A 23,926-nucleotide genomic window follows, 5' to 3' on the forward strand; every position below is an offset into this window, starting at 1 on the left:
CTTTTGATTGGACAGGCAGTGAGTATCCCCAGCCAAGCACCTCACAGCCTGTCAGCACTCTAATACTTCATAATTTATAAAACAGCTTTCTTCCCCCAAAAGCTCAATATGCTTTATAGATATCTTATTGATGCTCACAATATTCCTTCAGGGAACTTAGGCGACAAGAATTATTATGTGTTTTCTAGGATGGGGGAAAGACTGAAACAACAAGAATCCATTATCACTAGTGAGTTACAGACAACTATGAACTTGAGATCTAATGCTGTTAACCTGCAGCATGACAGTGCTGGCTGCATAAAGGAATGAAAATGAGTGAGTCCTGCCACTCAGGAGCTCGGGACCTCACAGGGAAGAAGGGAAGGTTAGTGCCTACCTCGTTTCTAGACTAGGATGTCTAGTTGTCGACTCTACCTGAACATGGTGCCCAAAACGAAATCCTGGATCGTCTCCTACAACCACCTCTTTTTTGGTTATTCTCATCTCAATATAGGACTATGATCCCCCCAGTTGGTCAGGCCACCAAACTGACAGTCACCCCTTGTTTTTCCTTTTCTCCCCCTTCCCTCATCTGCAAGTTCAACCCAAGATCAATTCTCAACAAATTCACTTCTACCCCTCTCTTTGATACTGTTCGAGTTTTATCGCCATCATCCATTCTAACAGTTGGGTAATCAGAGAAAATGGGAAGCTTTCCCACATCTACTACTCCAGTACCCTGGTGTTACACAGAATTAACAACATCATCATCCCCCTAATGACTGCAAAACCCTCCATTCTCCCATTCTTTGTCTCTCTCTACCCTAGCCCACTGTTAACAAAGCAGGAAGAATCATAGTTGGAAAAATGCAGTTGTAACTTCTATCAGTTATACATGTAAGTGGTTAAAAGAAACGAATTAATTCCACCCAGTTTCATTAGAAAAGAAGTCCCCTAATTCATAGTCATATCACACTCTTCAGAGATAATCACTTTCAATTCATCTGTTATTTATCTTTGTGTGTGTGTTTATGTATAAATATGTATAGAACATGCTACTTCTTTTCTCCAAAAGGGAATATATTTTGCTTTCTTTCAAAAAACACTGTACTGATGAATACAAAACACATTTTGATAAACACTATAATGAACCTGATTTTATAAAGGTAGCTATCCTATTAGTAGGGTTGTGAGCAGAGAAGGAGAGAGACCGCTTGATTATTTTTTCTAAACCATTTATGTAATACTTGACTGAACATTAACATAGCTTCTCACTGCTATGTTACTTAGTCTCCTCCTCTATGGGTAGTCATAAGATTCCCAAATGTGGGAAGCACACTTTCTCATACCTTGGATCCCTAATAAATAATAAATTTTACAAAAGGAAAATGCTGAGTCTAGTTATAGGCAAAGGCAATCATGATACTCATCCTACTTCTTGATTTCTCGTCTTGAGGTATTATTATCTATTTACTTCCATCTAAAGACAATGAGGATTTGGCTCTCACCACTACCCTCCAGAAACCACGCATTTACTTTCTATACCTTCATCCTTCTGACATATTTTTGTCATAATTTTGGTTATGTATATATACAGCATTTATATTATTTTGACTGCATGAATGCTACTCATAGCCAAGCCATACATGTTTAGTTATTCTAGGCACCTATAATAAATTTAACAACCACTCTCCCCCAGATGTGAGATTTTTCTCCAATACAATCACATACATCACATATTTTCTCAATTGTATCTTCTTTAAGAAATTTCTGCCACTTATTTCTTTTCACCTATTCTATCTGGACCAGCTGGACTTTAAACCTCATACACAGATAGCATTCTGGCATCCCCTTTCATAATCAACTGGGAGATTCTCATTGTTACTCTTTATTACTTGTGCTCTGTGTCATGGACCCCAAGCTTTCTCTTTCTTGATTTACTCCACATTTTCAGGGAGTATATCCACTAGTAACTTTCTGAGAAAGAATGCAGGAGAGGTAGATTTTAGCAGCTTGCATATCCAAAAATTTATTTATCTATCTTTATTCTTAATTGGAAACTTAGAGTAAAATATTCTAGATTCTAGAATGGAAAGCATTTCACTCAGAATTTTTCACGAATTATCCCACTGTCTTCTAGTTTGCATATCGCTGCTAAGAAGTCTGAAGCCACTGAAATCCTCATAATTTGCATGAAACTCTGGTTAATTCTGGAAGATGTGTCTCAAGTGTTTTGAAACTTTACAGTAACGTGTTGGTATGTATCATTTTCATCTGTTGTGCTAGTTACTTGGTAAATCCCTTAAGTCTGACAATTCAAAACAATCCTTTAGTTGCGAGACATTTGGGTCCTTGAAAATTTCTATTCCTCCATTTTCTCTTTTTAGAATGCCAATAATTTGAGACTGGACCAGCTAAAACAGCCTTCTGATTTCCTTGTCTTTTATCTCCTGTTTTGTATGCCTTTGACTTTTTTTTGTGCTATTCCCCCAGGAGCTTTTCTCCATTAAATTATCCAATCCTTTTAGTTGGCATTCTATTCCAATATCACATTTTAGTGTTACAAGAGCTCTGCTTTGTTTACTTTATGTGATTGCATTTTTGGGGTTATTAGCACAGTACCTTCTAATTGAACATCTAATTGAAGATCAGGTTTCCTAAGGGTTTTTCCTTTTTCAGTCCTGGTTTCCACCAACCCATCATCTTTAACTCTAAGCACTGCAGTCATCTTTTAGAGAGCTTAAATAATGCTTTTTCCCTGTTAAAGCCTTCTAGTGTCATCCTACCATACTTCAAATAAAGGCTAAATTTCATACCATGACTCAAAGGTTGAAAATAATGTGGCCCTTGACAACGTCTGCAAATCTACCTCATCTCATTATTTATCATAGATGATAGAAACTCATATATCTGTCAAATAAATGACCATGGCAAGATTCAAATACAAATTTACATAACCTTGAGTTTAAGTTTTTTTCTGTTTACCACAATATTTCTCTGCTCTTTATTTCTCTGGTCTAATATTTCAAAACTATTTTGCACTCCAAATCATCCATCTTACCAATGGAAGTTATCTTCCTGAAGTGTGGCCTAATTGCGTACTCTTGTACTAAAACCATACTGACCCTTTGATGATAAATGAGAAAGAGTAAAGGTATCAGTCTAGTAGAAAAGGCTCTTGTGAATATGACTTCAACCTATAAAAGTGATTACTGGTAGAAATGAGTAGAATACTCTCATATGCTTCTTCAGTCAGTGAATGGGACCAGATTATTGAGTTCTCTCTACGCAAAAAGGCTAAGGACAATTGTTTTTTGTTGAAAAGGCCTTTTTCTAATGTTACGATGCAGTGTGTGCTCATTCAAAAGTTTTATTTTTTTATCCAAAAATTATTTTTTAAAGTTTTTGTATTCATTCATTTGAGAGAGAGAGAGCATGAGTGGGGAGAGGAAGGGAGAGGTCAGAGGGAGAGGGAGAAGCAGACTCCCTGATGAGCAGGGAGCCTGACAGAGGGCTCAATCCCTGGACCCTGGGATCATGACCTGAGCCGAAGCAGACGCTTCACCAACTGAGCCACACGGGCGCCCTAATTAAATTTTTATCAAATAAAATACTTGTTCAAAATAGTACCAGAACCTCCTTGAATAGTGGGTAGGTGAGAGTAAGTAAAGGGTAGGGTAATGACAATGGGGGGATGTTTAAAGCCGAGTTTGCAAAAGGGAATGCAGAAGGAGACAACAGGGAAGATGGGTTGGAAGCTATAGAGGCAGGTATAACCCAGGAATAAATACAAACCAGGATTAGTAACTACACTGGAGTCCTATTTTGCTGGGAAGCAGGAGGGGGGAAAAAAACAAAACAAAACAAAAAACTGGACATAAGGATGCAGTTTGCGAATCCATTCTTTTCCCTAGAGCTAGATGGTTCTTGAATCCTACAAAGAAAGACTCTCCTTCTCTACTGTCACCACCCTTATTCACGGCACTATTCTCTCTCATACGAGCTACCGACATAGGCTCCTAATTGATCTCTACATATCCACTCTTGTCCAGCTCTAGCCATTCTTTACACAGCACCCAGAGTGCTCTTAAAAATCCAAATCTGATCATGTCACTCTCCTGCTGAAATCCTATAACTATCTTTAGTTGCTCACGGAATAAATCTTTAACTTGAACCAGGAAGCCCTTCATCTTCCACACCCAGAACGAGTCTACAGTATTGTTATATATTACTCTTCTCCCTGGTCCTCTCCAGTCTACAAATTCCTGTTGACTTTACAGAAACAGCTGAAGTGTCACCTCCAGAGGGAAACTTTCCCAGACCTAAAGATTACATTAAGCCCTCATCATATTTTTCGAAGCTGCCTTACACTTCTTGCTAGCACAGAGCACTCCTGTAATTCCTTAATTAATATCTTCTAATATATATTAAATAAGATGCTTAGCCTCATACCAGGTACATAATATATACTTAGTAATTATTGTAATAACAATAGCTATTTCTTGAATGCTTAATATGTACCAGGTGCTCGATGTTTTATTAACCTTAATATATCTATCCCTGTTTCAGTATTGAGAAAACTGGGATGCAGGGTAATTATAGGAAAGCTGCAAAGCTCATGAGGTAGTGAAGAGTGCTGATTCTGGAATCGGGTTACTGGGCTCACATCCCAGCTCTGGCACCTGTTGCGTAATCTTAGGCAAGTGACAGGTAATACCAACATTTAAAGGATTTTCACCGGGATTAAATGAGTGGGAGAATATATGGAATTATTCATCCCTGAGTATATTCAGTGTATATGGCTGGGGGTAGTGGTTCAAATATTTCAGTATACTACCTCTAATTTTATATCATTGAGGTTTTCAGTCCCCAACAGCTTGAGTGGTACCTACTTTGGAATAAAATGCAAGTACTGTTTCAGATATACATGTTGTAGCCATTAGTTATGGTGCCGGGACATGTGTATTACATAGAGAGTGTAACCATGAGCCCTTGTGCAGGAAATCTGAGCTCTCCTAAAAGAACTGGGTATTTCACAACATCTGGAGTCAATATACTAAACAAAGCAGTGCTCACTAGCGCTAAAGTGAGAAGCAATAGAATTTAGTATTTGAGCATCCCAAGGGTGTGAGGTGTTTCCTCCCTCACATGCTCCCCATTTTTCAGATAGTCAGCATTTGAATAAAATGTGTTAAGGAGCATGTCCACAAACCATATTCCTGATTTCGTTGTTCTAAAATCATTTCCCTTGGAGAAGAAAACTTCCACACCTATTTCTGTATCTTAATCTGATAAAACAGAGAAGGAAAATCAGGAATGTAATGGCTGCTTTGCCCGTGTAAACAACACTGTGCATCTGTATGGGCGGCTCTGTCTTATTTCTAGTGCTGACAATATAACAGCCGAGTATGGTGTGCTCTTCAGTATGCCTGGGGACTACTCTGGTTCAAAATACCTGATAAGTAGAAAACAGCCCTTCTCTGGCACCTAAAGAGAGTTTATTATCTGCTCCATTAGCGTCATGCCCACTCAAAGGAAAACTACTTCTAAGGGCCTTTTAGATCTGCTCTTCAATTTCTTCTTACCCTCAGTGCATTATTATTTTCCTATTTTGAGAAGTGTTCACTTGAGACTTACAACCTGCTTAGGTGGAAGTAGGTATAAGCTACACCTATATGTCCACAGCCAAGTTAGAAGTAGTTGGAGATTCCAATAGAACAGCGTGAATCTAGACTAGATTCTACCTAACGATTAACTTACTGAAGACAGAAGGGATTCATTCAGTATTAAGTCTAAGTTTGCAGTGACTAAGTAAAACAGTTTGATCTCTCTAAAATTGTAAGACAGAGTTGATAAAAAAAATAGAACAGAGGATGAAAATGGCGATCATATGCAGTTCCATTTTCCTCCATTAATAATTCCAATATATCTTCCTTGCCTAGGTCTAATGGCTGCTGAAACGTAAGAGATGCGTTGGTTCTGAGAAAGGCTCCCCGAGACCAGGCTTGGAGCCCCTGGCATAGAACCTTAAATCCTGAGAACTGGGAAAAATTGAGTATCATGAGATGTGCACACGCCCAGAGGGTATTTGAGATTGGCCTTCTATTATTAGATCTTAATGTGTCCACATCTTTCACTCCCAACATACCAAAATGGTGCTAAAAGACTGATATTAGACTATTCTTCTACAGTCCATGAGGCTAGAAGAGAGTGTAAATGTATCTACAAGTCGTAAAAAGGGAGCTGCAACTTCAGAATTTCATACTTGGCCAATATATCATTCACCTGTCTAGGAAAAAGGAAAATGTGATGGTTATTTAAGAATCTAAGAAAATAATTAAGAAAGCTTTCTAACCATGTAATGAGTGATTCAAAACAGAAACCTCACCATGGATGAAAATGGAGAACTCAGGGAATAACAGTAAGCAATAGCCCTTGATATATATATGAATGTATATTTATAGACATTGTATAATAGTATATATGTTGTACATATTTGTATGGATAATTATATATAATATACACACAGATGTATATATCATCCATCTAACTTTGAATATATAATGATATGCTGTCTGAAGATATATAACTGAACTATTAAATAAGAATGCAAAATTTTAAAAAGGTTACACTCAAAGGGATGTCCTTATTACTTTTAGATGTTACACATTACTTGTATCAGTTGATCATTAGGCCATTAACTTAATCTGTGGCTCCCCTCTACTGAACAGTCTTTTTTTAACATACAATCACATCAACTTTTTTCCCCCACAAATTACACAGCATTTTTAAAGATCTCCTATTAAAATGCAAATGCTCAAGTAATTGTTCCACAGTATGTAATTGTTCACCATGTGTACCATAATGAGAAATGACTTGCAAAGGATTTGAGGTCATGGGTGGAGGTATGTGAGATCAAAACCCAGTGTGGAAATATTTCCCCCCCAGATTACATTCTACATTGACAACATCAAGGTTGAAATACCTACCCTTGAACTTAAGATTCATAACCTACTGAGCTATTATGACAGACATGAAAATACATGACTCCTCATGTATGTCAAACAGAAAAACACAAGTTGAACCTGCCGGGTTTATGAGATGACCTCATGGTGCCCTAAGGGAATTGTACCTGAGAAAGGTCCACACGTTTTGCTTACCAAAAAAGGAGAGCATATGGAAAGACACTGCATAGCATGTGTATACACATGCGGGGGAAGGTGCCATGATAGTGATGGCCATTGTGTGAGCTGCGTGTTCAGTTCAATATGACAGCTAAATAAGCCGGTGGAAGAAAGTCAGAAGCATGGTGTTACTCAAAAGACAGGCAAGAAAAGCAAGAAAATACTGACGAGTCACCTTTGCTATTTGTTCTTAAACAGACTCTTTAAGACAGTTAAGTCTTAATAGCATGTGAAACCTAAAGAGGGGAGCAAGGAATTTCACTTCTTACACTTTTTAAAAAGTGCATTTACTCTCTAGCTGGAAGCCCCACTCCATCTAGAAGTGTAAAATATAACATTTCTAATTTATGCTGAACTTGAACCCTGCAGAGTAGACTCAGTTTGTTCACCTTTCCTTTCCTTTCCTCTTCATCCCCCCAGGGAAGCGTCTCAGTAAGGGTGCTCACGGAGTGGCGAACCTGCAGGAAGAAATCCCCTCAGCAATTGTGAGTAAAGATCTCTGTTTCCCACAGTCTCCTTCCAAGAGCCTTTTTTCAGTGTCTTACTCTTCCGTTCCTTCTCATCTTGCCTCCCTCTCCTAAATTCAGAGGATCTTCAGCTCTCCTGAGAGGGAAGGTGGTTCTGCTTGGATGCACAGCCTTCCAAGCTTGCTGTCTTACAGCTGAACCACAGCTTTAGAATTCAAACCCACAATGTGATACCTCGGTTCCCTGGTTATGTACTGATAAGCTTCCCTAAAACAAAGGATTGCTCATGTGGAACGTGAAATGAGAAAAGGTCAAGGGACAAAAATGGAACCTGAGAAAACACACACACGCACACACATGCACACAAAACCCCTCAAGTAATCTATGGAAATTTTATGTCATTATTTACATCATAACATTTACATCCTATTTCATTCCACCTTCTACCTTAAACCTTTGCATCATGACAAAGAAAGTGTACTTCTCACACAGATTCTTCCCACCCCCATTGCATCCCTTCAGAGAAAGGGGGCAAAGCATCCCTCTCCAAAATACACTGTTTCAGAGACGCCATTTTCACGCACAAACTAACATGTAGCAAAATGACTGGGTGTTAGGTCTTCCAGACTGTCCACAAACACGTGAATAGGACTAGAGGCTGAGTAAAATGCCTACTTTCCTCCAAGCACATCATGGCAGGGGATGAGACAAATAACAACATGATTTACACACTGGAAGAAACAAGTCTAATAAATTATGTTACCATTACATAAAATGATGCTCTATGTAATAGAGCCTTCACACTTTCATTAGAAAAAAATTCAAATCTATTTTGAATACAGTTTGATGGACTTTCACTTATTCCCATAAAACAGTCGTAGTCCTAGCATTCAGAAAATGAAAAAATTTAAGTATGAAAATTAAATGACTTGTCTAGAGAACAGTGTTGAAAGTAAAATTTCAAAACCAATGACTAATAATACCTCGGGAACATTTGTATTAAGTCATTTGGCTATTCTTGGAGTCTGCGATGGAGAAACTCCAAAATAAGTCTGCATAATGACCATATTCAATGTGAAGTCAATAAAAAGAAGATAATAAGGCTTCCTACGTTTTTCCTTTTTTCTTTCTGTAGCACTTCTACAATAAGGAAATATGGGTAATTTGATGTGAATAGATACCAATAAAGAGATTTGAGCAAACATCATAAACTTTCACAAGGCTGTTATTTCTCTACTTTATTGTCATTTTACTTACTCAACTAGCATTCAACCGGTCAACAATGTATTGCTTAAATGCCTAGTCAGAAAATGCTATGACGATCTCTTTAAAAAATTCTCTTTTTTTAGGACCAGTGTTCTTATATAACATTTGGGTACCATTTTAATAGAGGCATTTTTTTGGAATAAAGATGACGAATAAAATCAAGTCAGATTGTAAGCACTGGCTAAATGGAACTCAATTACCATCTACATAGCCAAATTTACTTTTTTGTGCAGGACTCTGGGCCTCTAACTATCCTGAGTAGAACTGTAAATATTTAAATCTTGAAAGGACTCCATAAAGGAAATTCTACAATGTCTTGCAAAACAATGCTCTAGCAAAGCTTACTTAGCCAAACCAACCATCAACAACTCAAACCCCACTGAAAGTAGGTAGTCAGATCATTGTTTCTAGAAACACCATATCATCTGAAAACACTACATGTTTACCTGTATGAATGGTGTCTGGACTTTCTGACTCAGTTCTACTCATATAGATATATACAGAAGACTCTTGGGTTTTGTTTTTGTTTTTGTTTTTGTTTTTTTATCCCCCAAGCTCTTCAAGATTCTCCCTCAGATTTACCTTCCAAAATTAAAAATAGATAAATAATGAGAGAGATCATCCACCGGGTAGTAAGTTTTTCATTGCACAGTAACGTAGTACACATAGTAGCTAACTGCACATTGCAAAAGTGGTTTTTCCAGAAAAAAACAGAAAAGGAACACCACCATTACTTTGCATAGACACATATACAAATAGTCACTTTCTTGACTTATGCTTAAATTTTATTAAACTTAAAGTGCTTAAGCTTAAAAGTCTGCCTTTATTTCTTTTTTTAAGATTTTATGTATTTATTTGAGAGAGAGAGAGCATGCACGCACCAGTGTGAGCAAGTGAGGGGAGGGGAAGAGGGAGAGGGAGAGAGAGAATCTCAAGTAGACTCCACACTGAATGCAGAGCCTGACATGGGGCTTGATCCCATGACCCCAAGACCAAGACCAGAACCAAAATCAAAAGTCGGTCACACAACCCACTAAGCTACCCAGGTGCTCCAAGTCTGCTTTTTCTTTTCTTTTCTTTTCTTTTTTTTTTTTTCCTATAGCTAGTTGTTGTGAAACCTACTAATTACCAGTATTGTGGTGTGGTGAAGACAAAGCACTTAATATATGGTTCCTGCCCTCAGAAACAAGAGCAAGAGATACACACTGCAAATTAACTACAGAAAATCAAAATATAACTTTGAAACAAGAGAAGCAACAATAAAGTGCTATGAGAGAAAAAGAAAGGGCACAATTAACATCACAGCAGAGATAAAATTGAGTTCAGTCTTAAAGACCAGGAAGGATTTTAACAGGCAGAAGGGTAGCCAACGTGCTTCTGGTCTAAGGAAAGCTTCTGGGCAAATACACAAAGAATGTGAAATGACGGATATACTCTGAAATCATCAAGTAGTCCATGCAGGCCAGAGCAGAGTTACAGTCCCATCTTTGGCCTAAATTACAGAGTTTTCATATAGTTAATAGCCAGTTATGTCAAATTTCAAATTCTGGGAACAATCATTTAAATTATTTTGTGGAATGACATGGCAGTAGTGCTGCTAGTAATTTCTACCCATCCTATGACACTCCAAATTAACATTTCCTTTCATCTGTTATCATTTTGTGATTTTTGTTTTGTTTCTTTACATAGATCACATACTCAAATCTAAACCGCTGAGACATCATGGTCATAAATTTCTACCCTTTTATAACCTGAAGAAGAAGTCAAACCCGACTGAAACTGAGCAAGCAGACCTAGCGTACTCATTCCAGTAGGCATTGCCAACAGGCCACCAACATTTTGAGGCTCAGAGTAACTTAAGCTTTGATCCTAAGCTTTAGATTGCCACCCAAGTTAAATGCAATCTGTTACGAATAATTCTGTAAGTCTGTTATACACATTTCCAGCCCAGAACTTTCCTGATGAGAAAGCATAGCTTTTTGTCTGTCTTCTTGAAAATCTCTATCTAGATGGATAATGGTAAGATTCAAGGATTGTAAATTAAGAGAGTAATAATATTTTGACAGTTTTCATATGAAGAGTAACAGGATGTTAAAATGGAACTTTTACTCTTTCATCTGAAACTCGATAGTCAAAAACAATAAAACAGATGGCAAGTATACCGCATTCTAAAGCAGGGGTCAACAAACCCTTTCTGAAAACTACTAGATAGTAAATATTCAACTTTTCAGTTCATCAGGTTTAATCACTCCCGTGCACCACTGAATATGGAAAGCAGCGTAAATAACATGCAAATAAATGGCTAAGGTTGTTTTCTAATAAAACTTCATAGACACCAAAATTTGGATTTCTCCTGACTTTCACATGTCACAGAATAGTCTTCCTCTTTTGATTCTTTTCCCAACTATTTAAAGTTATAAAAGTCATTCTCAGAGCACCAGTCATTCAAAAAATTAATACCAAGACAGGTTTGGCCAGGAGGCCAAAGTTTGCCAACGTCTATTCCAGAAGGAGGTGCTAGACCAGCTATATAGGGCATGCTGAGAGATTACAAAATACATTTTAACAGCATTTTTGGTGTTCCAATCCCAGAACACATAAATGAGAGAGAGCTGACAGGATGGGAAAAAATGTATGCTATGTTAATTTCCTTACCGTGCACAACATCGAGGGAAGCCAGGGGTTCTTCCTCATACCTGGAGATAACGTGCTTACTGAAGTTTTGTCTTCAGGTGGCAAAGAGAATCAGAGCTGCACTGGTAGGCTGCTGCCCTTCCTCCTGTGGAAAAGAAAGAACGTATGAGTTTTGGCGTGGCTCAGGAGAGAGACCGGCCTACATCTATCTTAAAGGGGACATTACCCAATAAGATTGCCCAAAGAGGTAAAGAGATCCCAACAAAGAAAATCTGTGCAGAGTTCACACATATAAGCCAAGGGATCAGACATCAGTGGCCAATTTGAAAGACTTGGAAGACAGAACCTGATGTATTGCCTGCCCCAAGGTACCTACAGTCAAGAGTTCCATAGCAGAAATGGTTTAGAAAACCCTGACTGAATATCCCATGACCTTATACCTGTTACAAGCTAAGAGAAAACCAAGGCCAGATTATAAATGTGACTGCCACCTAAGCTTACTCCTCTTCCCTCTAAATCCCTCTCCCTGCAGAGAAGTTCAGGGAAGAAAAAAAGGAAGAAACAGACAAAAAACTATCACCTTGTCCCTTTTCTAAAGCCCACCCAAGACTGAAATTCTGTCAGGGACATCAACACCCGAATAAAACCATTTTTGATTCTAAGAGGAAGTGGAGAATTCATATCTAATAAAGTTCATAAATACCTTGTGAAACACCTGAATTCACCCAGGGGCAAGAAAAGGATTATTTAGCAAAAGAAGGTTATTTGCTTAGGGTTAGGTTTTAACCGGGAGTGGCAGAGAAGAATAAATTTGGTTTCTGCTTATTCCCCATCAGTTTAGTCTCGCTGCTCAAAGAGAGCTGTAATTGGCAAACTTCTTATAATAAGATTTTTGCATTTGTATTTTTCTAATCCTTCGGGACTGACATGGCAATGACTGAAGTTCTTGAAAGCCAAAAAAAAAATTATTAAATTATGTATATGGTCCCACACCTTAATTGCACTTTGGTTTCATACCCACATAACATGTTTCCCCTGCCTTTGCTAGTACACATTGATGATTTCAGAAGCAATTTCAATATTCTCTAAGTAAAAGTGATAAAAGAATCTAATGAATTTCTCAAAAGCAGCCTGTTTCAAAGATGACTGTCATATCCTCAAATATTTATTTTTCGCAACTTTACAGGCAGGAATGAATCATTCCTCACTTAGCATTACTTATGGAAGGAAACATGTAGCGTTTTCGAGATCTGCTTTTGACAATGTTTTCAAGCTCTTACATTTAAAGTAAAATATAAATTTGGCAATGAGCTGCAATGGCATTCATATTTTCCTCTATTTTGAGAAGTTGCATAAATGCAGGCATTCACACCATTTCTAAGAGAGCAAGGGTGTGTATCAGGGTCACTTCACAACAAATAGGTCCTTCCAGAAAAACTGAATAGATTTTCCACATTCACAAGTACAATTTACTTTATCATTTGCTATCCTAGGTCAAATATAACATTGTCTCTATACCTAAGTAGGGGGACCATAAAAATCACTTTTTAAACCAAAGCAAAAGGAAGAAACTAATAATAATTACATCGAGACAACAAAGGTCAACAGGGACTTTGTGTACAAAGTGCAGTTAGGGGCATCTCAGCTATAATTGACAGGCTATAAGTTTCCAAAATAACTTCCAACAACAACCCCCAGCTGTCAGTAAAATACTCAAAAATAAGTATCTTCAGGATTCTGAAAAAATGTATTTTTTTCCTTACATATGAATTTCCAAATAAAATTGCAGACTTTCAAATATTTTCCTTATACATCATCTCACCATTTTTGCCTTGACAACCTTGATGTGTTGTGTTGATTTCCTTTCTCAACTTTCAAACTCATATCTCCATACAAATAGCAAGAGCCTCATGACGTGGGTTACTGCTGCTTTTTAATTTCCATAATGGATGTTGGTAAATATCAAGGAGATGGGAGGGAAAATCTGCACTTTAGGCCAAGGTAGGGGAGCTGTGCTGCTTGTGCAGTCTTTTCATTTTACCAGATGACTTGGGATTTGGAAAATTAAACATTTCAAAGATTAAAAGGACTTGGGAAATGATTTAATAATCATTACAATAATTTCCACAACCTACTTCACAGCAAGATGTAGGTCTCATTAAATTCAGCCACAGACGAGTGAGCCAGAAAGATGTGGTGAAGTCCCCAGAACAAAGGTGACTTGCTGAAGTTATAAGCAAACAGAATAAAAGCACTTTCATCGGTTCCAAGTGAGCAAAGACACTGAGATAAATTCCTTGCATTGAAATTGTGCCTAATTACTTAATGGATATGTTAGAGGGCAATGTTACCAATTTGTTGATATAAATGGTTTTCCCATTTCTTTGCTTGTTGAAGGCCTTTCTTTATTGGTCATGAGCTTTTCAAACTGCACCCAAGGCTCAAAGCAGTTGGAACTCAGCAGGAAATCACCATACTAAACAGAGTCCTAGGACTGATCTGTATCTCCCTAGAGACATTCAGGACCCTGGACACACAGTGACTGGGAGCTCCAGGTTTCTGCAAGCCCATGGTCTAAGCACTGATAGTGAGCACTTCATCCTGCACCAGCTCTTTAAGACCGATGGGCTCCTCACGTCTTTTTTCTCCTTATCACCTCCTTTAATTTTAAAATGAAATAAGAGAAATACTCCTTCCCTCCTGAGGATCACTCACCATTCTTTTTAAATGACCACATTCTGTAGCTTCTCCCTTTTCCCAGAATGCTCATTTCAAGTCGTCATGAATCTCCTTGAGCCCAGCCAATCAGCAAACACTCTTTTCTACATATCAAGAAATCGAGGCCCCCGATTCTTTCCCCTGTACCGACACAGGTCATCGTCCCCACTCTTGCCAACCCCCTCTTGCCAGTGCCTGCTATGCTTCAGGATGGGTCATTCCACCTCTGCTCAGTCATCCTGTGACACTTGCTCTCGGCTATTCTTTCCTCTCCTATAACTTCATGCTTTCCCTCTCTTCTGTCTCCCTTGCCTCCCATCCCCACACCCTGTAAACACATGCACGTTGCTCCCATCTTAAAACACTCACACATCAAGTAAATAAGGAAAATGAAAAATCTCTCTTAATTCTGTTGAGTTTCCAGTTCTTTCTTTCTCATAATCATAAACCACTATCTTCACTGTAAAATGCTCTCCTTTGTGGCTGAGACAGCACTCTCGTGATTATTTTTCCATCCCAGGGGCTACTGCTTGGGTTCCCTACAGGCCCTCTTCCCTCTTATCAACTCCTCTAAGGTGTGTCATCCTCGGAATGCAACGTTTTCCACGCATACACTGGGCATGGCCTCAATTTCCTACCCTCTTTTGGCAATTCCATAGTATATATTCTCCTAAACCTCTTTTCTGAGATTTAAATCTGTATATTACACCTTTTTCTGGCTGCTTCTACCTGGATGTAGCATCACAGATATCTCATATTCAATACGTTATAATGTAACTCATTCTTTCCCCACCAAACCTTTAGAACTCCCATAGAGTATTCACTATTTCAGGACTGTCATAACCAGCAGCCCTGTCTCTGAAGTTAGAAACTCACAAGGCATCCTAGATAATCTGCTTTAACTCATTTTTCTCCACATATTGAAGCAGAGTTTACCTCTAGCTATTTCTCCATTCCTTGGCATCGATTTAGCCCTATTTCATGCTGCCTTAATCTCCCGCATCATCACCTTCTACTTGGGCTAATAAACTGACTGGTGTTCCTAACTCCAACCTCGCTCTTACTCACAGACTCTTCTGATGGAAGAGAAGGAAAAGAAAGTCAAGTTTCTGATCCTTTTGTCAGCTAGTCAGTGCTCTGAGATTGTACCTAATCATATCTATCACTGCTTCTTTGAATTGAGAAAGTGAGGAGATGATCTCTCCTCCCTTCACCACCTTGATGGTAGACATGAAACTGAGCAACCAGCCTTCTCTTTGTCTTCTGTTGGAATCCAGGTAAGCTAGCCTCTGTTGGCCTTTGTTACTTGGTGCTGATGCTAGTTTCACCTGTTACATTTATGCAAGCTCTGGGCATGACAATGTGGCATAGTAGTGTGCCCTGAGCTGAGTTCCCTACAGAGAATTTGAGTCTCTTAAGACTGATTTAAAATTGAGAGCAAGCCTTTGTTTCACTTTTCCACGAATTATTAACACGACAAGAAACCAGGAAATGGCAGAATAAAAGGAATACAAATGACCAAAATCCCAGAGAAAGATTCAGGAGAAGCAAGAATGACTGTGGGAGTGGGGAGATGGGAGAATCCTTTCAAGAGGGAGGTGATGATAACACACTTTCTAATATTTTTTAAAAAAGAATTCAAATATCTTAGGAAATTCTGATGAGGGTGATGGCTTTCTAACTCCCAGGCACTAACTGAATTACTACTGTTTTGAAAAATCTGTTCAGGGAAATCTGCTCCAACGTTAAATCCAGCTGTTCTCAACGATTATGATCAGACTGAAGTATTACTAAGAGACAAATAAGAATTTGGAAGAAACCACTGGAAACAGGATAATCTGGTAATGGCGACCGCTTTAAAAGCTCCTGAATTCCTATGTCCCCATCATTGTCCCTACCTCTAAAACACAACTGGAAAACTGGAGATCATAAATCATTGCTCATCTTGCTGGAGATAGAGAAGTTAAAAAGTCAATATCTACAATATAATGTGATACAATGAAAATGTGAGCCTAACTTGAGTTTGAACTGCTAACATCAGTACCTCTCAGAGGGGTTGTCCTCAGATTCCAACAGAAAAGATACTTAGAAGTCTGCAAATCAATTCTTAACAAGTGTGCTGTCACGTACAAAGAAAGCTCTTGATTCTGTGGTTTTACTCAAAGGAAACAATAAAAACACAAAACAAAAATAAAAACAAGTATTTAAATGCAAGAAACTCCATGGTGCTGATGGATTATCTGTTACCTAGCTACATCCTTAGTCTTGTGTGCATAAACAAACTGAAGGTAAGAGAATTTAAAGAAAGAATTTGACTAGATTCACACAGCTGGTAAGAATATGGTCATGGACCACCTCGGATCACGGCAAGACTAGTCCTACTACTTCCAAGGTATACTCATGCTCTACGGAGGGGGAAAAAATTATAGAGATTCCAGGCTTCACTATGTATTTTTTTTAAGATTTTTATTTATTTATTTGAAAGAGAGAGAGAGAACAAGGAGCATGAGAGGCAGAGGGAGAAGCAGACTCCCCGCTGAGCAGGGAGCACCAACTGAGCCACCGAGGTGTCCCTTCACTATGTATTCTAACAAATATGAGAATAGTCCACTAATGAACATTTCTCGGTTTCTAGAGGAAGTTTACATGTTCCAAGCCAAATTCTACCCACAGAAAGTTTTTTAACCTGAATTTTTAAAAATTAAGTTAAAAGATAAATGTTGGGAGATTTTACATAAAATACCAGCACGTGGGCATCTCTTGAAAAATTAGCAAGTCTGGCAACTCAGGGCAGTCATTTCTACGTGAAAATCATCTCTTGGAGGTAATTAGTCACTATGCCATTAACTCAGCATGAGGTTTCCACGTGACCCCTACTATTTTTCAGGTCACCAGACCAGGGTTCACGTTTGCTATATCTCTACCATATTTGAATGTCTGCTTCGTTAAGCACTTCAGGAATGCTTTAATTTCTTCAGGGTCACACACTTTTGGGGGGCTAGAGGTGTTTTAAGTTGACAGAAAGCAAAAAGTCATGATAAAGCAACATAAAGAGAAGGGAAAGAGCCAACATGCCTAACTTCACAGGTGATACCTATTCAGGAAGTAACAGGGCAAGAGAAAGTAGAAATACTACTGAGATCTAATGTAAAAATTTAAGTTGATTCTACTCACTAATTGAAGGGTAAGACAGACCAGTTACTAATGCAGACAGAGCTCTCAAGAGCACTGTCCCTGAATCCCAATAGAAGATGTGACACACAGGGTCTTCACCAGCCTTCTGAACCCTCAGCGCAATCTCCATTGTTGTTGTTTTTTGTCTTTTGTTTTAGTCTCCATTGTTTTTAAGGAGAAAAACCTTTCAAATTTTATAGCATTTTCACCACTAGCACCCACACACACACACACACACACACACACACACACCAAAAGTAATCGTCTAGACACTGGAGTTAGGAAGGATGGACCAATTTTCAAGTGAAATGATTCTGAAAACACAATCATGAGCTTCAACTCTGCTGGGAGCAACATGAGAAATGACAGAAAAACTGTTGGGATTATTTGAGTTTTTGCCTGGCTATGTTTTTGGTTTGTTTGTTTATACAAATGTAGAAGTAAAATGATAAATTATAAGAGAAAACTAGAAAACAGATTTTTTTTTTTAAAGATTTTATTTATTCGACAGAGATAGAGACAGCCAGCGAGAGAGGGAACACAAGCAGGGGGAGTGGGAGAGGAAGAAGCAGGCTCATAGCGGAAGAGCCTGATGTGGGGCTCGATCCCATAACGCCGGGATCACGCCCTGAGCCCAAGGCAGACACTTAACCACTGTACCACCCAGGTGCCCCGAAAACAGATTTTTAAAACTCGTTCTATAGAAAAGGTATTCATTTTACATTCATACAGAAGAAAGACATCCTAAGAAATTGACGTCTTCTTGATGTTAGATATAGATACTCTTGAAACTGTCATCTCATCTTGGGATTTAAACTTTCTGCTTAGTATCAAATGAATGAATTATTGATATCACCTAGCAACTGCATTTCCTTTCATTCTGCTTCACATTTGTCACTGTAAAAGACCAAACGTAGTTCATCATCATAGGGAAAATTCGTTAAAATGTATTCATTAGACTTGTACTAATTTGGGGCCAACGATTTGGATTTGTTTTTCTAAACTGATAATCTGGTTAATTCCATCACTAAGAGATAATCGCGCATCAAACATATATTTATACTTGTATGTTATTAACATTTAAATTATATTAATTCAGCCTCGATATAATTTTTAAATAATATTAGTTCAGTCTCAATATTTGACAGTTCCCAATAAGGTAAATGCTAACAAAGTATTTAAAGTAATGGGTAATTTTTAAGAGCAGCAATATAAAACAAAGTCCTTTTTCTTAAACTATTGTTTCCAGTTATCATTTTAGATAGCAAATACCTTTATGCTTAATACACACACACACACACACACACACCCAGGACGGCAATCAGATGCTGAGGGTGATATTAAAACAATCGTGCCACAAGCATTTCCAGAACAACACTGACTTGATAGGACAGGAGGTCTCATCTTAAAGGGAGCAAGATCCTGGTACAAGTTTAAGCACGGATCTGTCTTACAAATAGAAAAACTTTAAAATTTCATAAAATAGAGGAACTGAAAAGTGGGTCAGTTGTCAGTAATATATTAATTTTTCAACACAGGAATTTAATACTCTTACACTCTTTTTTCCGATTTCCTTTGAAGTTAATAGCAGCCAAAATGGAATAAGTTTGAATATAGAATCAGCATATTGCATTTGCTAATGCAGAGGATTTGGAGTACAAAGGAAATTAATGAGTCCTTTAAACTAACACAATTTTATGTTTTGCTTTGAACATGTAGTTGCATTGAAAGGCAGCGTTTGTGCTTAACTGGTAAAAACAAGAAAGACAGCAAGTAGCAGGGTTTCTGTAGTTCAAAGAAATTCCACAGGGAGCCTGCTTCAAACCACAAAATCCCTACTCCTCATTACCCATGTCTAGTAGCAAGCCCTATTATTTGGGGGAGTGGATAGCAGGGGGGCACACCAAAGCAGGCAACACAACAAGGTAACATTCTAACTTATGAAAGAATATCACAACTCTGACACAGGGACATGTGTCAGATACCAATGAAGTAGTCTACGGATCAGTCACACTACCATACACTGTCAGCTTTATTTCCAATAGGGACTGCTTCACTACTGATATCATAGTTGGTTATGATAAATTCTTTATTATCTTACAGTATATAGCAAATATACCCCTTTCTGGCTGTCAGTATTAGGATCACATCTCTTCTCATGAAATCGTTCCTTTTGAATAAACCAACACTGTCATACTACAATTCCTTTTGATTATTACGGGACCAAGTTATGGGACAAAAACTGAATGGCTTGAGAGAAGGTGTCACCTTCCTGGGGATCCCTTCTCATTACATATTAACAAATAGTTTTAGGTCGATATTTTATAATATTCAGGAGAATTATACTTCATAGGAAGCATCTTCTCTTGGCCCAAGTCACAAATCAACCCAATATATTACTAATTCCAAGAGTGTTGATCTTATTTCTTGGAACATTCTGGTTTACGGGATTATGTTCAGTTCAGGAGAGTCACCAGTGGGACTCATTTCTAAAGGTATACATCCCAGGAAGAAGGGGAAACCAAGAAATCACTCTGCTTGCTCGTTCTTCTTTATCTCTTGTACTGACCTAAATTAGAGATCAGCTATTTCTGGCTAACTTCACGTTAAATCAAATACTCTTTATTCTACAATTAGATATTTGGCTTTACATATGGTGCATCCAATAACATAGTGCAATGAACCTTGATACTTTTTTGTGAGAATCACCTAGAAAAATTAATACTAATGCCTGGGGCTCCATCTCCAGAGATCTTGATGCAATTGGTATAGAGGAGGACCCCGCACCAACATGTTTTAAATGATGATACTCAACTGGCGATGGTGATGGTTCTCAACTGTATGGTAACGGATGGTAACTACACTTATGGTGGTGATCACTTTGCCGTGTATACACATACTGAATTACAGTGTTGATACACCTGAAACTTACATAATGTCATATACTAATTTTACCTCAATAAAGAAAAAAGAAAAATATTTCCTAGTTCAGTATAAACAAGATGACCAAAATAAAGCTATTGGCTTTAATAGTTAACTAACATAATTTTCAAAAAAAAAAAAAGCCAGTTGTTTCAAGAAATTCAAATAATATAATCTTCATAAGACTTGTCACTGTCAAGTTTCTGTGTCAGTGTAACTCAGAATTATATAACTGACCTGATACTCACTTTTTAGAACTAAAAAGAAATAGTGGAAACCACAAAGTTTTACTCAAATTCACTTGTGAATGTGTGTTCTTCTCCCCCAACTACAGGGCCACTCTTATTCACACAATGAAAAGGAATAAAGGAAGTTTAAAATGGTTTTACTGCCTAAAGTAACATCTCAGACACTGTATCAACATGAATTGCCTTACTATCAACTGATAAGACTAACGTAACTTTTTTGACGAGAGAGATACAGATTCAAAAACTCACAGAAGTGATGAATCTTGGGTCTAAGGGTCTTAGAGAAAGCTCACATCTGCAAACTGCGCCAAAGGCAAAGACACATTCCAAAGACAATACAGTAAAGACTCGAATTTGGATACCTATGATCAACAAACCTATCTATATATCCTTTCAGAGAACGCTCAAGTGGTAGGAATTTATAGATCAATGGAAGAAAAAAAAGTTCAAACTGTAAAGGGGAGATATTTGCTTATAGCTTCTGGAGCTAAGTAATAATAACCTTTATAACAACAGAAATAGAATGTATAAAGTGGCTCTGATAAGCCATTATCTTCATTATCACATGAAATTCTCCTACCAGTCCTGCTCATCAAGGGGACAAACTGTTTCTGGAAACTCATTGCCCAAGCACCAGGGAGCACCCTAGGTCAAAGCAAAGTTGAAAATTTACAAAGCTTCAAGTTTACAACAGGCAGGCTTGACATCTAGAACCTTAATTAAGCCGTAACTAAAACAGTAAGAACTAGTGACCCAGATATTCCTAGGAGTCAACTATCCCTTATTGTAAGCTGCAATATGTCTTTTCCACCATTTTGTCTTGCCTTAATGTTCTCTTTTCTCCCAAAGAAGAGGAGAGTAGAAGCCGAGGTACAAGGATACTTTAGATTTCCTTGAGTGTTTTTCTGTGAGAGATGAAATGCCTACATTCTTATATTCCAAGGACCTGTTCAGCTCTGTACAAGGTTCAAGCACTTAACACAGGAAATAAAACAGGATAGATCTGTGTTGACATATCCTACTAACATACCCCCCCCCAGTAAGGAGGGGTTCTGGAAACACAGTCACCTCATAGACACCTAGGTCATCACAGTCAGAAAGACTTCAAGGTAGCATTCAATTTAGCACTCCACAGGATTCATTAATTTTTACTAAGTCCCTCAGCTTCTCTTTCCAGCCTCCAGGGACAGAAAACAAACACACTAGTTCATGAGGTGACATTTTCCAGCTTCAAAGAGCTCTACCTATTAAATAGTTCTTGCTTGTTTTGAGGCAAAATCCACCTGGCTTACCTAGAACCACTGGTATTCATGCTTCCTCCTCAGATCCACCCAGAATAAATCCTATTTTCAGTAATACTTGAACTCATTTCATGAACTTGAGTAAGTTCATTTTCATAGCTCCCCAGCTTCTACCTTGAGACACCTAAGATAACTCACCTCTCCTTCAACATAACCCACTAAGTCCTCTTCTCTCCTCCAGGACAATGCCCAAAACAAATACAAAACAAAGTATGGTACACATGATGAGGGTTCAGTTACTGAGACCATTGTCTACAGGAGACTTCTATCAAAAAGAGTCCATTTTTATTTCTCCAATAAGTTTCCACTTAAACACTCTGCCTGTAATCTACCTAAATAGTGGATTTCTTTTTTTTTTCTTTTTCCTTCCTTCTTCACTTTTGCATCTAAGTTCAGAAATAGCCAAAATCAACATTCGCTTTCAAAGTTCCTACAAAAATTGCTTATGATTTACTTCAGGCCTGTACATTTTCTCAGTTGGCATTTCTTGCCTTGGCAGCAAGAGAACTTGCAAAAGCTTGAAGTTTTTTCCCCATAGCAACATGGCCAAATTAGTCTCAACTACCTTAAAATGGAGGAAAATCTGATGTCTATTATGGGAGATACAGTTTTCCTTCAAAATTTAATTAAACTTGATTCTCAGAATTTGTCTGCAGGGTCCTGTGTTAAAATATCGCGTATACAGATCATAACTTTTTATTATTCTTTCAAATATCACTCAATGCGGATGATAGTGGAAAAATCCATTTTTGTTGTTTCCGAATTCTCAAATCAATCGTTAGATTTAGAACCACATACACCCTGATGGGAAAAGAGACTTTTTTTTTTTTCACATTTTGATTGAATGCTCTCATCAGAAATGAAATGGGTACTGGTCTCTAAGGAGGAAATTCTGGAATCATACCAGACTGATCTATCTTCCCCAGTGCTTACATTGTAAGGAGCTAAATGCACCACAGTATTAGAATAAAATGAATTATGCAGGACCTTTGACAGACAGCATGTGTAATTTCTTCTTGAAAAACTCTTCACATCATTCTGTTCCATCTTTGATTATGTGCTAGTTATGCTGAAAATAAGTAACCCTTCAAATGTTTTAAAACATGCATACATATGGATTGCATAAAATTAATATCTTTACCTTTACAAAAATCATTCCAGGAGCACATTTGCCAGTAAAATATATTTAAGGCAGTTTCGGCACTTCCACTAAACTCTATTTTCAGAGGTTTATAATGTGGTCATAAAAATTCATTCCAGACTAAAATTCAGCACCAAGGAAAATGTGCTTTACACTTTGTAGATAACCATTTCCTCTTCTTTCATTTCTCATGACTGATTAAAAAAAAAAGTTTCCACCGAGTGTTTTCAAAAGTTGAGACATCAGCCAAACTGGCAGAAATCAAAATCACACCTGACAAGCTAGTCATTTACTCATTTATTTGCAACTTTAACCTTCCCTCTCCCTCCCCTTTCCCCCTTGCTTGCAAAATAACACAAACAGATTCCAGAATGTTTCCCATAAGCCCCCATGGTGAAAGAGGATACATCAAAGGCTGCAAGGTACCATGCTTCAGAAAGTTGGCATGGGACCGATCTAGCCTCTGACCGGCACTACAAGGACAAAATTGCTTTTACAAAGACTCAATCTCAATCTTGTTAACATGAGCCACTGCTTTATCGGTAGCAAAGAAACACAGAAAATCATAGATGTTTCTGGTTCATGGAAGGAATAAAATCATTTTTCCAGGTGTCTGTGATTCTTGCGTTGAAGCAGGACTAGAACCTTGAAACCCATGAAGTAAAGATGGGTGTTGGCTAGAATGGGAATACCTGCCTAAACCCACACCAATTCTGGGACGCAGAAGTCTGTTGCACCCATGCTTTCCCTAAAAAGCCACCCAGGTCATCCGATCCTAAGAGTAAAACGAAAGATGTGAATCCGAATTCTTTTGTTTAGTTCCTGGTTCACTTCTTGTCTCTGGGCAATCAAAGACTTTTTTCTGCTTTTGTTTATTTTTAACTGCCAGACT

The 23,926-nt window shown here is 38.0% G+C and overlaps 1 long non-coding RNA gene across 1 annotated transcript in view; it reads right to left on the reverse strand.

The window, feature by feature from the left end:
- LOC109489041 overlaps positions 1 to 23,926 on the reverse strand; it is a 270,483-nt gene that overhangs the window by 70,812 nt on the left and 175,745 nt on the right. The window contains exon 4 of the long non-coding RNA XR_004623979.1: positions 11,552 to 11,675. This is a non-coding gene — a long non-coding RNA (uncharacterized LOC109489041). The remainder of the gene's footprint in view (positions 1 to 11,551; positions 11,676 to 23,926) is intronic.

This window comes from Ailuropoda melanoleuca, chromosome 3 (genome assembly GCF_002007445.2).
Source record: "Ailuropoda melanoleuca isolate Jingjing chromosome 3, ASM200744v2, whole genome shotgun sequence".
Taxonomy (NCBI): Eukaryota; Metazoa; Chordata; class Mammalia; order Carnivora; family Ursidae; genus Ailuropoda; species Ailuropoda melanoleuca.